General features: G+C 33.8%; 1 pseudogene; it reads right to left on the bottom strand.

Moving 5' to 3' along the window:
* Positions 1–3,532: 3,532 nt before the first annotated feature.
* Positions 3,533–13,273, bottom strand: part of LOC121419654 — a 21,524-nt pseudogene continuing 11,783 nt past the window's right edge.

Raw genomic sequence — 13,273 nt, 5'->3', positions numbered from 1 at the left:
CAAAAATGAGATGTAAAATAAGAAAGTTATAATATTTTAAAGTTTTGCTTATTTTTCACAAAACAGTGATCTGCACAACTTAAATGGGACAGTAGACGATGTCCCTCACTATTTCTTTTGATTTTTATTGTTTGAATTAGGACCAACTTGACTGAATCATATAGTATTAAACAATGCCCATTCCACATGTTCAGGGAGGAATTAATCGTTGTTTCACTTGACAATGAGGAGAAAAATATGATATTCCCTATTTTATATAATAAAATCCAAAAGAAATAGTGAGTGGATGACGTCATCAGTCTCCTCATTTGCATACCCACCAGGATGTGCATATAACTGTTTTGTGAAATTAGGCAAAACTTTAGAATGTCATAACTTTATTCAACATCCAATTTTGATGAAATTTTCAGTGTTATGGTCGTTGGATTTTTCTCTTTTGATTCAAATCAACTTTCAGTTGGGGTGGGCTTGTGGATGTGGAACGGTAGGAAAGGCATTTTACGTCAACAAATACGGCGCACAGTGTCCTCTTATCATGCTACAGTTCATGTCTCCAGGCAAGTTAAAGTACAAAACGTTTGTTGACAAAACAAAACAAATTTTAAATTGGATTTACATTAATCTGAATTTTGATTAACGAATTGCATAGAAAAAAAAACAGTAAAGTAATCCGAAGTCATTCACCATAATATGTTACAATATGTTTCAAAACCAGACTTTCAACGGATAGAATACCCTAAACAGAAACTCGGAACAATCGAGTTCTAGAATAGTATTTAACAAACTCTACTAAAGTTGTGAAAGTTGCATTGATGATATAGATATAAATGTAGGCTATATTCTAATCATTAAAAGCCATGTTCACCTTAAAAATAATTTCATCGTGGCTAAATTGGTGACTTCTAAATTACACAAAAAATGATGATTAACAATGATATGTTAGTTGGAAATAGGTATAATTTGTATTGCTCTACCAGTGTGGAGCATTATTACTGGTTTTGGCGTTTCTCTTTGCTGAATGACCAATAATTTTTTCCCATTTTCTAAAATTTGGTCCTTCTGATTAATGGAAATGCTTTTGTTCGGAGACTCGAGAGTTTGTGACTATTCTTGAACTATTTCAAATCGCAAACTAATGAATCATCATGTGTATATATCTTCTTGTTAACAATAATATAACCTTGAAGAGTAATTCCTTTCAGCACCGCCGAAAATATCACATTGTATATAATCAAGTGTTTGAAATAGCGTGTAATTATGCTTGGATGTCACACTTTTATTGTGTTTAAGTGCTCACACATTATTTTATTATGACTTTCGTTGCAGATGTACAAAGCAATCCTGACATTGTTTGAGTGTTATTCATGAGTGTTAGAGTTTTATTGACATTCCATTAGTGATACGCATTACTTTTATTCCTTAATAGAAACACGAACCTGATATACATGGGTGTTGTATATTGCATTTCTTTTTCATGATTGACTCATAGTTGTTCGGTATTGCTTTCATCCAATAATAGATGTTGGTTAGCTATTTCATATCATTGTTCATCAATTATTTGAGATGTTTGGCCTGCGGAATTATTGTATGTTATGCCAGTATAATTGCATTAGTGCCAAATATAGTAAAAGTTTACATGTATTTACATCAAAGGTATATCATATTTTGTCTTCATACATTTGCCTTTTGACATGTTTATGGTCCAAGGTGTTCTCTTACAATGTTTTTTTTTTTGTGTTTGTTTTTTGTACAGATTGGCATCAATTGCCTTTTAAACGGATATTTTGTTCGTACTAGAATTTATTTTTCCTTTATATTTTCATGATACACGTATATATGTCTTTGATTCATGATGTTTGTATGTCGGTTTGAAATCGAAGTTAGCTTATTATTGTACCTAATACTTTATACGGAACTTTCCCTGTACAACAATGTTACATGAGATCGTAAATATTTCAAATAATTAAGTTTTGATGATAGGTCAGAAATAACAAAATAAAATCACCTTTGGAAATGTTGGAAGGCGATTACATTGCGAGTATGCTTGAAATAATGACACACTTGTGGCTATTATACCAACAAAAAAATAATTTGCAGTTGATATTTAACCGAACTAATACAAAAATACATACAAAATCTTAATATTGAATAATTATTCCGTGAAAAGTGTATTAAAATTTAAAAAATAATTGATGTAAAGAATTCTTTAAGAAAATGTAACCTACTTAAATTTAAACTTTATCTCACGATTTTATCTCTCTTATTACACTTCTTAATACAAGCATAAGATAATGAGTTTAATCATGATGTGAATTTGACCTTGACTTACCGGAAATGAGATTTTGGGTGAGTTTCGTGCGAGTTTTATACAAGTATAACAATGTTTATAGTATATTTATTATAAATAAAATCTGATTACACTTTCAAATAAATGAAGAGCATAGCAATTGAACTATTTAGGTACTAAGTCATCTAATGTTATTGTAACAATACTTTGTCATAGAAAACGAGAAGCACTTGGTAAGTAATAATTTGATTTGGTTATAATTCTTACTGTTTTTTCCTTCGGAGTTGGGCCTACACACAGGTGTTTAAGAAGAGATTCATAAGTATAAGACCATATTATTGCAATAACTTCGATGTAGTATTAGAAATCAATGTGAGTATAAAATGCGGCAAAATAGTATTCAGTCAACACGTCTTTATACTAACTAAGATAATGTAGGAATATAAGTGATTTAGATATTCATTTACAATGAAACCTAAGAATTCAAAACTAGAACTAACAGCTATTACTAAAAACTTAAGATTATCTACTTTGTAATATCATTAACCCTAAATGGACTGGGGTATTTGAGATATTGAGGACTTGGGAAGGGGAGGGGCATTATGGCCCCCTTCTGATCTCGGCCGCCGTTCCCGCGATTGCACCGAAATTTGGCATACACTGTCTTTACCACAAAAACTACAAGCCAATTCAACAAATTCTGAAAATGAATATTTATTAGTTATTATGAAAAAAATATGCAAATCTATTCATAAAAAAACATTTATTCATATTTTGCACCCAATTTCACTTCCAACATTTTTTTAACATGTCATCTTTGTAATATAATTCAGAGGTTTCCACCAAAAAAAAGAAAGAATATTTTTTCCCCTATGCATTTCTTTGTTTTAGAAATTTCTCATTTTCTTTTTCAATGGAGATTATTACAAACCATTTAACAACTAAGTTAAACCCTTAAACAAAATAGCAGACCATTTAGAACCATAAATAATCACCCTTTTATTAATTTCACCTCCCATAGACTTTGTACACACAATATAAGAATGAGCATGACATTGTCTCGTAAAAATGATGTGGCGTGACGATGCTATTCCCGGATGTTGCGAATTTGGTCTCAAAAATTGGGCGAGACTTAAAAAATAATAAAAGTCAGAAGACTTTGCGGCGCTATCTGTTTGCGTTTCGGTAATATCGCACAAAACATTGAGGGGGGGGGGACCATTATGCCTCATGTCCCCAGTCCTTTTAGGGTTAATACTGATATCGAGTAAATGTATTTTGTTTTCATAAAAAAAATCCAAGAGTATTTACAAGCCCGTATTTTCAGGAGTACCCTCTAATAAAATCCAAAGTACCTATGATATCAATCTTTACTCTCAATGTGATTACAACGTTAAGTTTGGGTTCCTTGCACAGTAATTATATTATTCCGCTTATTCATATTGCTAAATACATCAACCGACACCTCTTAACTATTCGCAGATATGACTATGACATTTTCCAGCTTATTTGTTTCTATTACGCCATTAATTATACTGAATATGTAATATTAGGAAAATAAATCGAATTAAATAAGTGAAATGAAATCAAACCAAGATTTAAACTTGTATGAATTTACCTCGAAGATAACATACGGTTTTACCTCTGATATAAGACGAATATAATCTTGACGCCTCATTAAAAGATGCTCTGTAATTTACAAGTCCAGAGTAGACGCATACACACGTTCATCCAAGTCATTAAGTGACAGGTAATTCTGTGAAAATGAAATGATAAAGACAATGCGAACACCGTCATCAACAGCGATAATATCATATGATGTCAATGGTGAATTCTAAATGGGTATCATTCATCAGCACCGGTAGAGCGTCTGTCTCACAACCGCGAGGTCGGGAATTCAAAGTGGAGTGGTGAGGGAGGGGTTTAGCATAGTCATTGATTGTGGATATGACTAAATGAAAACGATTAGAAATTATATATATATATATACAGTGCGTCCCAGAAAAAACGAAACCGAGATTTAGCGATCATTTATCATAACTTAATCATAAGGAAAATATACAAATGACCTACCAATTTAAAGCTTAGAATCTCCTCTTTCATCTGATATTACTTAGATTATTTCTCATTCACGCATGAGTGAGCAAATACAATTTGAATAAAGGATATCAAAAACTCATTTGGCGGGGGGGTATCTGGGTTTCAAAAAGAAAACAACATTTCTGAAAAGTTCAATATCTCCTCTTTAATTTGATACCTAAGTTAAAGAAAATGGTCAAGAAATAACAAACTTCTGGTCATTTGAAATAAGGCTTTAATTTCAATTATTTCATAAAATGAAGAGGTTCTCCATCCTGGCTTTCAAACTCACTCGACGCTCCGTTTTGTTGACGATCAGCCATGCATTAAATCTTTTGTTCACCATGCGAAAGCTTCTGTGGGAAACCGGTGAAAACACGTTTATCTCATGAAATTATGGAAATACAAGCCTTATTTCAAATGACCAGAACTTTTTTATTTCTTGACCATTTTCTGTAATTGAGGTACCAAATTGAAAAGCAAATATTGAACTTTTCAGAAATGTGGTTTTCTTTTTGAAACCCAGATACCCCCCGCCAAATGAGTTTTTGGTATCTTTTCTTAAAATTGTTTTTGCTCACTCATGCGTGAATAAGAAATAACCTAAGTAATATCAGATGAAAGAGGAGATTCTAAGCTTTGAATTGGTAGGTCATTTGTCTATTCTATTTATGATTAAGTTATGATAAATGATCGCTAAATCTCGGTTTCGTTTATTCTGGGACGCACTGTATATATATATATATACATATATATATATATATATATACATATATATATATATATATATATATGGTAACTACACTTTTTCTTTATTATTTCAGGAGTGGATATATATATATATCAACATATATACTATATACTACGGTTCATACAAAGGAAATGCAAACAGTAACAGGGGAGTAATCAAGGGATCAAACTGTTGGAAGAAAAGTTAAATCTTACGTGAGTCTTTTCTAGAATCCTTTCCAAATCCTCCGGGATTCGGTCAAAGTTCGTCCTAGATGTAGGGTCCTTCTTCCAGCAAGTATTCATAATAGCATACCTGTGATAGTAAATAATAATTGCTGATAATATATACAATTCAGTAACGTAGCTGCTCTGAGTGAACCACGACATAATTTAACTCTGGGATGAAAATCATGGTGTTATTAACACAAATTTGGTTTTGATATAATACATTAGATCTGTTATTAAATTACCCAAGACTTTTGAATATTTAGGAAGACAGTTTTGTGTTGTTATTAACACAGTCGTTGTTAAAGGATAAGGTCACCCTGAAGAAAAATTTGTTGTAAACATACAAGAAAAAAAATCGATCACAATATCGGTCAGGCTTCGACGGAAATATAAAATAATGAAAGTTTTTAATATTTGATTTTGTTTTGTATTTGAGACGTCATAACATACATGTAGAATTTATAAAAATCATATTGGTTTAGGGTAACTACATTTTTTCTTTGTTTTTTCAAGAGTGTAGATGAAGTAATCTGTTGATATACTGAAGGTACAATAAACATTTTTCAAAGAAATCGAGATATTGATATTTCATTGATTATTTTACTACACGATATATGGTAAAGATGCTGGCATATTAGGTAAAAATAAAAACTATGACTTTTCCTAATCTTCGATGGATATTTCTCAAACCTTCACCAATATTTTGTTATATTATTTTCTCTGCTATTTTTACAATGAAAATTGTATCAAGGTAAATTCTAAACTGCAAGTTTACGTTAAATCGCGTCCAGTACAAAAACTCACAATTTCACTTGAATTGATAAGGAAAATGAATAATGAAAGGGACAAGAAATATTTACCGACCTTTTGATGTTATTCATGTGAGGTTATTACGGATTATTATGATTATCGTCATCGTCATCAATGAAATTTTGAATTCTTTTCTAATAAGCTTTCCCTTTTGTTTACGAAAAGTTTTTTTTATCTTAATCATCTAGGGTTATTAATGTATTAATTTAATGACGATCATCCTGTGTATCTTTCTAGAAATTTCCTTCAAAACATTATTGGTCAAAAATAAGACAACTGAATAAAACAGAAATTACACTTCTTGTGCACAGTGACGAGGGCGCTGCATCTCGTAACCCTTGGCAACCTCCGTCTGGACAGTGGTAAAAGTCATTTTAGGGTATGGCCTTGCACCTACATTTATGAGAATAAAAAACTCATCATGATGATATTCTGAAATATCTGAATATTGGATGACTCCAGGTCTGATGGTTTTGTTTAAAAGAGGTGCAAGTATTCTGTTATATCAAAGTATAGAAATTCTTCCCACTCTCATACCCCCTCCACCCCCTCTTCTCTCTGCCAAGAAGGAGCTCTTTCCCATCTCTTCCTAAGTTTCCAACGAGCAAATATTTTAACATCCGTGTATATTTCAATCTTGAGTCCCTGTCTCCCAAGACGTGTCACCTTTAGAAAAAAATATAATTTCATCATTTATTTGTGTACGTGTAAGTATAAGCACAAAATAAGGGTATTTGTGTAACTAGTCATGGTAGTCAAATCATTTTTGTTGCTTTTGTTTCATTTAGCCTATCATCTTCATCACTTATAATTCTATCAATTATAAATATAATATTGGATTTGTATAGCGCACGTATCCACATTGCTAGGTGCTCAAGGTGCTTCTACACTCTAAAAAAAAAAAGTTAACTAAACATTTGAAAGGTTGGAGGAGTGGCAACATTTTCTAAATGTTGCATTTACCCATTTAAATGCTTCTACCCAACACTTAAAATGTTGGATTCAGCTTTATACAAGGTTGGATGTAACATTTGGAAAAGGTTGTCACTCCTCCAAACTTTCAAATGTCGATTTGACATTCAAATTTGTGTTTATTACCCCGGCTATGCTAGCCTACCGATTCCGGTGCGCACAGCCTTTGAGGAATTTCTTCCTGCCGACACCCATTTACCTCACCTGGGTTGAGTGCAGCACAATGTAGTTGATTTCTTGCTGAAGGAAGACACGCAATCATATATAACAATCATCACTACCACCGTCATCGTCATTACTATATTCTGATATATATCGTAAATATACGTAAATACATGTATATGTAAATATACACTGTAAAAAAAAAAAACAGAAGATTTTACAGAAGAAAAAACCCCGGATTTTACAGAAAGAAGTAACCATGATAACCAAATAATTCTGTAAATTGTTAAAACAGGAAAGATTTTATACATTTTTTTAAATAGAATTTTACAGAACATGTCTGTTTTAAAAAGGGGAAAACAGTTTTTTAACAATGAATTTGTAAGGTTACACAGTGCAGTAAGAATACAGGTGTTCTCGAGACTCTGCTGCAGGATTATTTTTTTTAAGTAGAAATTTTCTAACAGTGTGGAAATTTAAGGTCAATAAAATACATTTACACGCGTAGCTCCTGGAACCTCATTCCTTACCCAGTGTCACTATTTCCCACAAGACAATACCAAAGACCAGATGTCTCCTTCTTTAGTTTGGTCATTCGTTGCCATGGTTTCTGGGGAACTCCATCTGGTTGGTTTCTAAGACGATGTAAAGAAATATGTTAATAATCCAATCGATTGAGAATATCAATCTGCACCTTTCTTAAGTAGTCAAAATGTGTTTTACAATATTTCATCATATCTATTTTCTCGTGTCATTCAATCTTCATGTATTTCGTATAAACTAACCAGGGGCCCGTTTTATAAAGAGTTTCATAAAGAGTTACAACTGTTGTAACTCTTGGTAGTTGCCAATAATGGCAACCACCATGGCAACAGGGCTAAGCAGCCAATCAAAATCAAGAATACCGTGGTAGTTGCCATAATTGCAAAGTAAGAACAGATGTAACTCTTTATGAAACGGGCCCTTTATCTAATAAACAATAATGAATAATCCCATATTAATCATTAGGATTAACCCGTCAAACTTACAGCTAAATCACCAAAGAACGATGTAGAAAGTCCATAGTCTGATATCTCGCATTGCTTTCTTTCTCCTAGCAACACATTGTGAGCGCAGAGAGCACCATGGATGATCTGAAAAAAAGGAAAGACAACTTATATGATATCAAGAGAATCGTCGTTTATCTTGATCTTTCTTGAAACAAAATTTGTTCCAAACGGAGGGAGGTAAACTATGCGTTTTTCAAGACCATATAATAAAATATGCAAGTAATTCCCTGACGAGAATTAAGTCATCGAATATCTTTTAACAAGTTCTAAGAAACAAATAAATGAGGTTTCTGGTAAACAGTGCACGGGAGCACGCAGCGGATCAACCGCTGCAATCGACTTGCAACACGCGGAGATTATGCCTTCCGAAAATATTTGTTAAGATATCGTGGATCATATTTATATTTTCCATTGGTATATTGTGACAAGAATTTTCTTCGGGGACTTTCTGAACAACCATTTTGCCAATAAAGTTCAAGCAAAAGATCTATTAACTAAAGGTTACAAATACTGATAACAACATAAGCATGAAAGTTAATTATTTTGGAAATCCCATTTAACTTCCTTTTCACGTCTGATTCCTCTTGATAAGGGATACCATTAAATGATGTTACCTTCTTAGATGCAAGGAACTGCATCCCTTTAGCAACCTGCCAAGCCAAGTTAAGTAGGGTACCCTCATCTGTACGAACACCGTTTGGTTTGAGATTGCTGTACGTGGGTCGGGATTGCACCCCTGAAGTCTGTAGATGAGTAAGGAGTGTACCCCCTGAAATGAACTCGTACAGAATACTGCCTAAATGAATAGATGATTTATAGGAAAGGAAAGGTCGAATCGGTTACGACGTGCTTAATAAATCATCTTTAGTGCAATGAAGGATAATCAGGCCTGTGCCGTCACATCAGGTTATCACGTCGGGTCGGAGAATGTTGCCGAAAATTCGAGAAATTTGCTATAATTTCCTCAAAGCATCGGGGACATAGGACCCGATCTTTCAGGAATGTAGAGGACTTTTTTTCGAATCGTTTGATTTCGTGATTGCCCGACCTAAAGCAATAACCCAATGTGGTGACCCAAACCCGATAAATATCTCTTAATTATAAAGTGGAATGAATTGTAATGTCCCCAGCTTGGTATAAGAGAATAGTTACGTTTTTTTAATTCTCCATTCATAAATAGTTAAATCAATTATTTAACAGTGCAAAATACATAATGGAAACAACGTATGTCTGGGAAGCATACTCTATTCTGCCTAGCAGTCCAGAACATTGATGATATAACAGGCATACTGTCTTTACCAATGTCTTTTCATGGAGTTCTAGATTGTTAAATGTTAAACTTTGAATATCCCTATTTCTCTCTCCCCAAAAGTTGTACTTTCCTACCTGCCTTTAATTTCCCAACTCTCACGTTTGAGTGCCCCTGATATCACGGATATTGGGGAAGGAGGCTAACAAGCAACATACCGTTTATTACAGATATTTTAAGAGTAACGAATACTTTATTTCAAAGATCATAATACTTTTAGTGTCGATATTATCCAAGAAGTTTTACGTACCTTGATCTTTACAATATCCGAGACATTTGACAATATTCGGTTGATCCGATAGCTTGTAAAGTGCCTTGATTGATTCAAGTACTTGTAACGATTTTATCACGCGATCTAAGATCATAAGAAAATAATAGATCGCATGACCTATCATTTTAATGTTTTCAAAAAAGAATTTGAATTAGGATTTACTAAAATAATGGACACGATTTAAAATAACAAGCAAGCAAGATGCTGTGATTTCTTATCGGGAGGGTATACCCATGACCGATTTCTTGGCAAGCAAAAGGCAAATAAAAAAAATATTTTCTATCAAAAGGGGGACATGTGCTTCTTTTGCGAACCCCTGTCCCTCTTGTCATTTTAGCCTGGTTAGTTGAAATCAAATCAAAGGGAAGCCAGTCGGATGAAAATTATTGGTTTAGTTTTCAATATTCTTGTTCAGAATGACACCCAACAATGATATGCTCTTTAAAAAAAAAATCAATTTTCATTGAAATGACAAATCCAGCATTACCTTAAGATTTATGGCATTGTTAAAGGCCCATGCAGTCGCGTTGTTACGTGCAAGCCTTGCGGGTAACTAATTTTCCGACCGGCAGATCGCCCACGGGTCGGCCGCGGCATTGACAGTATCTCGCACACAACCCACACGCAGATGTGCACGCAAGTCTGTGTGCACGCAGAAAAGTTTTTAACATGCTCACAAAAATTTTGCGGGTGAGTTTTCAATCACCAATCAAGGCTTGCACGGAACGACGTGACAGGGCCTTTAAGGTCAAGTCCACCTCAGAAAAATGTTGATTTGAATAAAAAGAGAAAAATCAGACAAGCACAATGCTGAAAATTTCATCAAAATCGGATGTAAAATAAGAAAGTTATGACATTTCAAAGTTTCGTTTATTTTCAACAAAATAGTTATATGAATGAGCCAGTTATATCCAAATGAGAGAGTCGATGATGTCACTCACTCACTCACTACGTCTTTTGTTTTTTATTGTTTGAAATATACAATATTTCAATTTTTACGAATTTGACGATTAGGACCTCCTTGCCTGAAACACAAAATGTTAAAATAATGGAAGTCCACATGTTCAGGGATGAATGAAACTTCATTTCACATGACAATGATGAGAAAACAAATATATTTCATATTTCATATGATAAAATACAAAAGAAATAGTGAGTGAGTGATGTCATCAACTCTCTCATTTGAATGTAACTGGCTCGTTCATATAACTATTTTGTTGAAAATAAGCGAAACTTTAAAATGCCATGACTTTCTTATTTTACATCCGATTTTGATGAAATTTTCAGTGTTATGCTTGTTGAATTTTTCTCTTTTTATTCAAATCAAGTTTTTCTTGGGGTGGACTTGTCCTTTAAATAAACATTATTTATCACCTGGTATTTGCCTGATAGCGACATCGAGATGGTGTTGGTTTGAGCGGAGGTCCCCTTTCCATACCTCGCCGAAATCGCCCCGTCCAATCGAACCGAGTATGGTGAAGAATGTCACGTTTTCACGGGCAATGATGAAAGAGTGGGATGAATCGAGTTGTAATGTTGTGTATGCTAAAAAAAATGTTTTAGTAACATAATTATTTTCGGTAAAATACAATTATGGTCATATTTAAAACGACAAATCCAAGCAATCCCTATGATAGTCTTTGATGATTATTGATTGCCGTTGATTTTTCAGGTGTTCCATATTTCCAGAGAATCTGAAGATAATAAAAGAAATTGGAGATTAATCCCAAACTTCAGCAATGATTATATGTATCAGACTCAACGCTAGGCTAGATTCTATCCGTTGGTAGTTCATTTCTCTCCCCCTCTCTTCATTCTCCACCATGTACCAAACCCCATTGATCGCGATATTCCCTATTTTTCACGCCCTATAATTCGAGGGGTTGTTTATATTTAGGGCGTAGAGGTCGATTGTGTAGTATAGGGGCCAGAGTAAAAAAAAAACACACACACAACAGTCCTGACAAAGGACTAACTCAACGCAAGAAAGGATAAAAACAAAGTATATGCCTTTGCCTATTAGAATAGATATTTTGGCGTACACAATTCGAAATTATATGATATCTATCAGTTTATGGGATGATGGGTTAAAATAATATACTTTAGTTTTTACATGTATATGTTTACGTATCTAAAAAATAGACATAAGAAATATGATTTTACTTTAAGTTGAATGATGAATATAAACAATAGTAACAATAGAAACGTTATTGTTGAAAAGTTTTTCACCTCTATCTCCACTTTGAATCATCTCATACGCCACGTTGTCGTTCACCTCCTTTGGTGTATTTACTTCATCTCTGTTAAAAAAAACAAATATCAAATTATTAGAGTTCATTGTATCTCATAAGAAATAAGGAATCTTTTGTTGGTTGGCATTTAATGACACTTTTATGTTCCACAACAATCATACAGGAAAAATTATTGTTATGACCAAACGATCATAGTAGCCACATGTGATAAACCATTATACATGTATAATATTGTGTATATGAAAGAACGGGGATATGAAAAAAGGACTTAACCGTACACTGCTAGTTAATGTCGTTACACTCTTGTTAAACTAACGGACAAAAATTGCAATAGAATATAAACGTATCTTTCCCAGAAAAATAAATAGAAAATAATGGAACTGAATGATTATTCATTTGTATTGTAGTAACAAACAAAAAAAGGTTTCAATAGCTGACAATCTGTCATACATTAAATATCAATAAATCATCCGATATTTGAACTGTTTTTAACGGTCGGGTAGATCATTAAACAAATACATATTTACTGAAGGGAAATCATCATTTTTCCTCTCTCTGTTAATATAGATATACCTTAGTAAAATTGGGACCTAAACGTTGCATGTTGATGCAGTTGCAAGAATACTGACCGGGATGTTAGACGAAGTGAGGGGTATATGTGATTTAAATATTCCAGCAATACTGTGTTAGAGTAGGGTTCGGTATGTGTCTTACCTGTTCCTGAACAAGGGTTTTTGGTAAAGTTGTATGCGTATGCATGTGAAAGATGTGCGTGTGTGTGTGTGATTTTTTGCATGGTGATACAGGAGGGTGTATGCGTGCAGAGGATGTGAGGTCGTGTGTCATAGGGTGTTCGAGTATGGCAGGGGTTTGGGTGTGTTTGTGTATGATAGTGAGAGAGAGAGAGAGATTAGTGGGTGAGATGATATGCGAGTGTGGCAGATGTTTGAGCGTTTCTGTATTTGTGTGTGAGAGGGTGTGCGAGTGTGGCAGAGGTTTGGTGTGTCTGTATGAGTGGGAGATAGAGAGAGAGCAGTGCGTGGATGAGGGGCTGCACGAGTGCGGGTGAGTTTTGGGTGTGTCTGTGTGTGTGAGAGGGATGGGTGGGTGAGAGGGTGTAAG

This window comes from Lytechinus variegatus, chromosome 8 (genome assembly GCF_018143015.1).
Source record: "Lytechinus variegatus isolate NC3 chromosome 8, Lvar_3.0, whole genome shotgun sequence".
Lineage (NCBI taxonomy): Eukaryota > Metazoa > Echinodermata > Echinoidea > Temnopleuroida > Toxopneustidae > Lytechinus > Lytechinus variegatus.
Note: the sequence above shows the minus strand (reverse complement) of the source record. Positions and strands in the feature narration are given on the sequence as shown.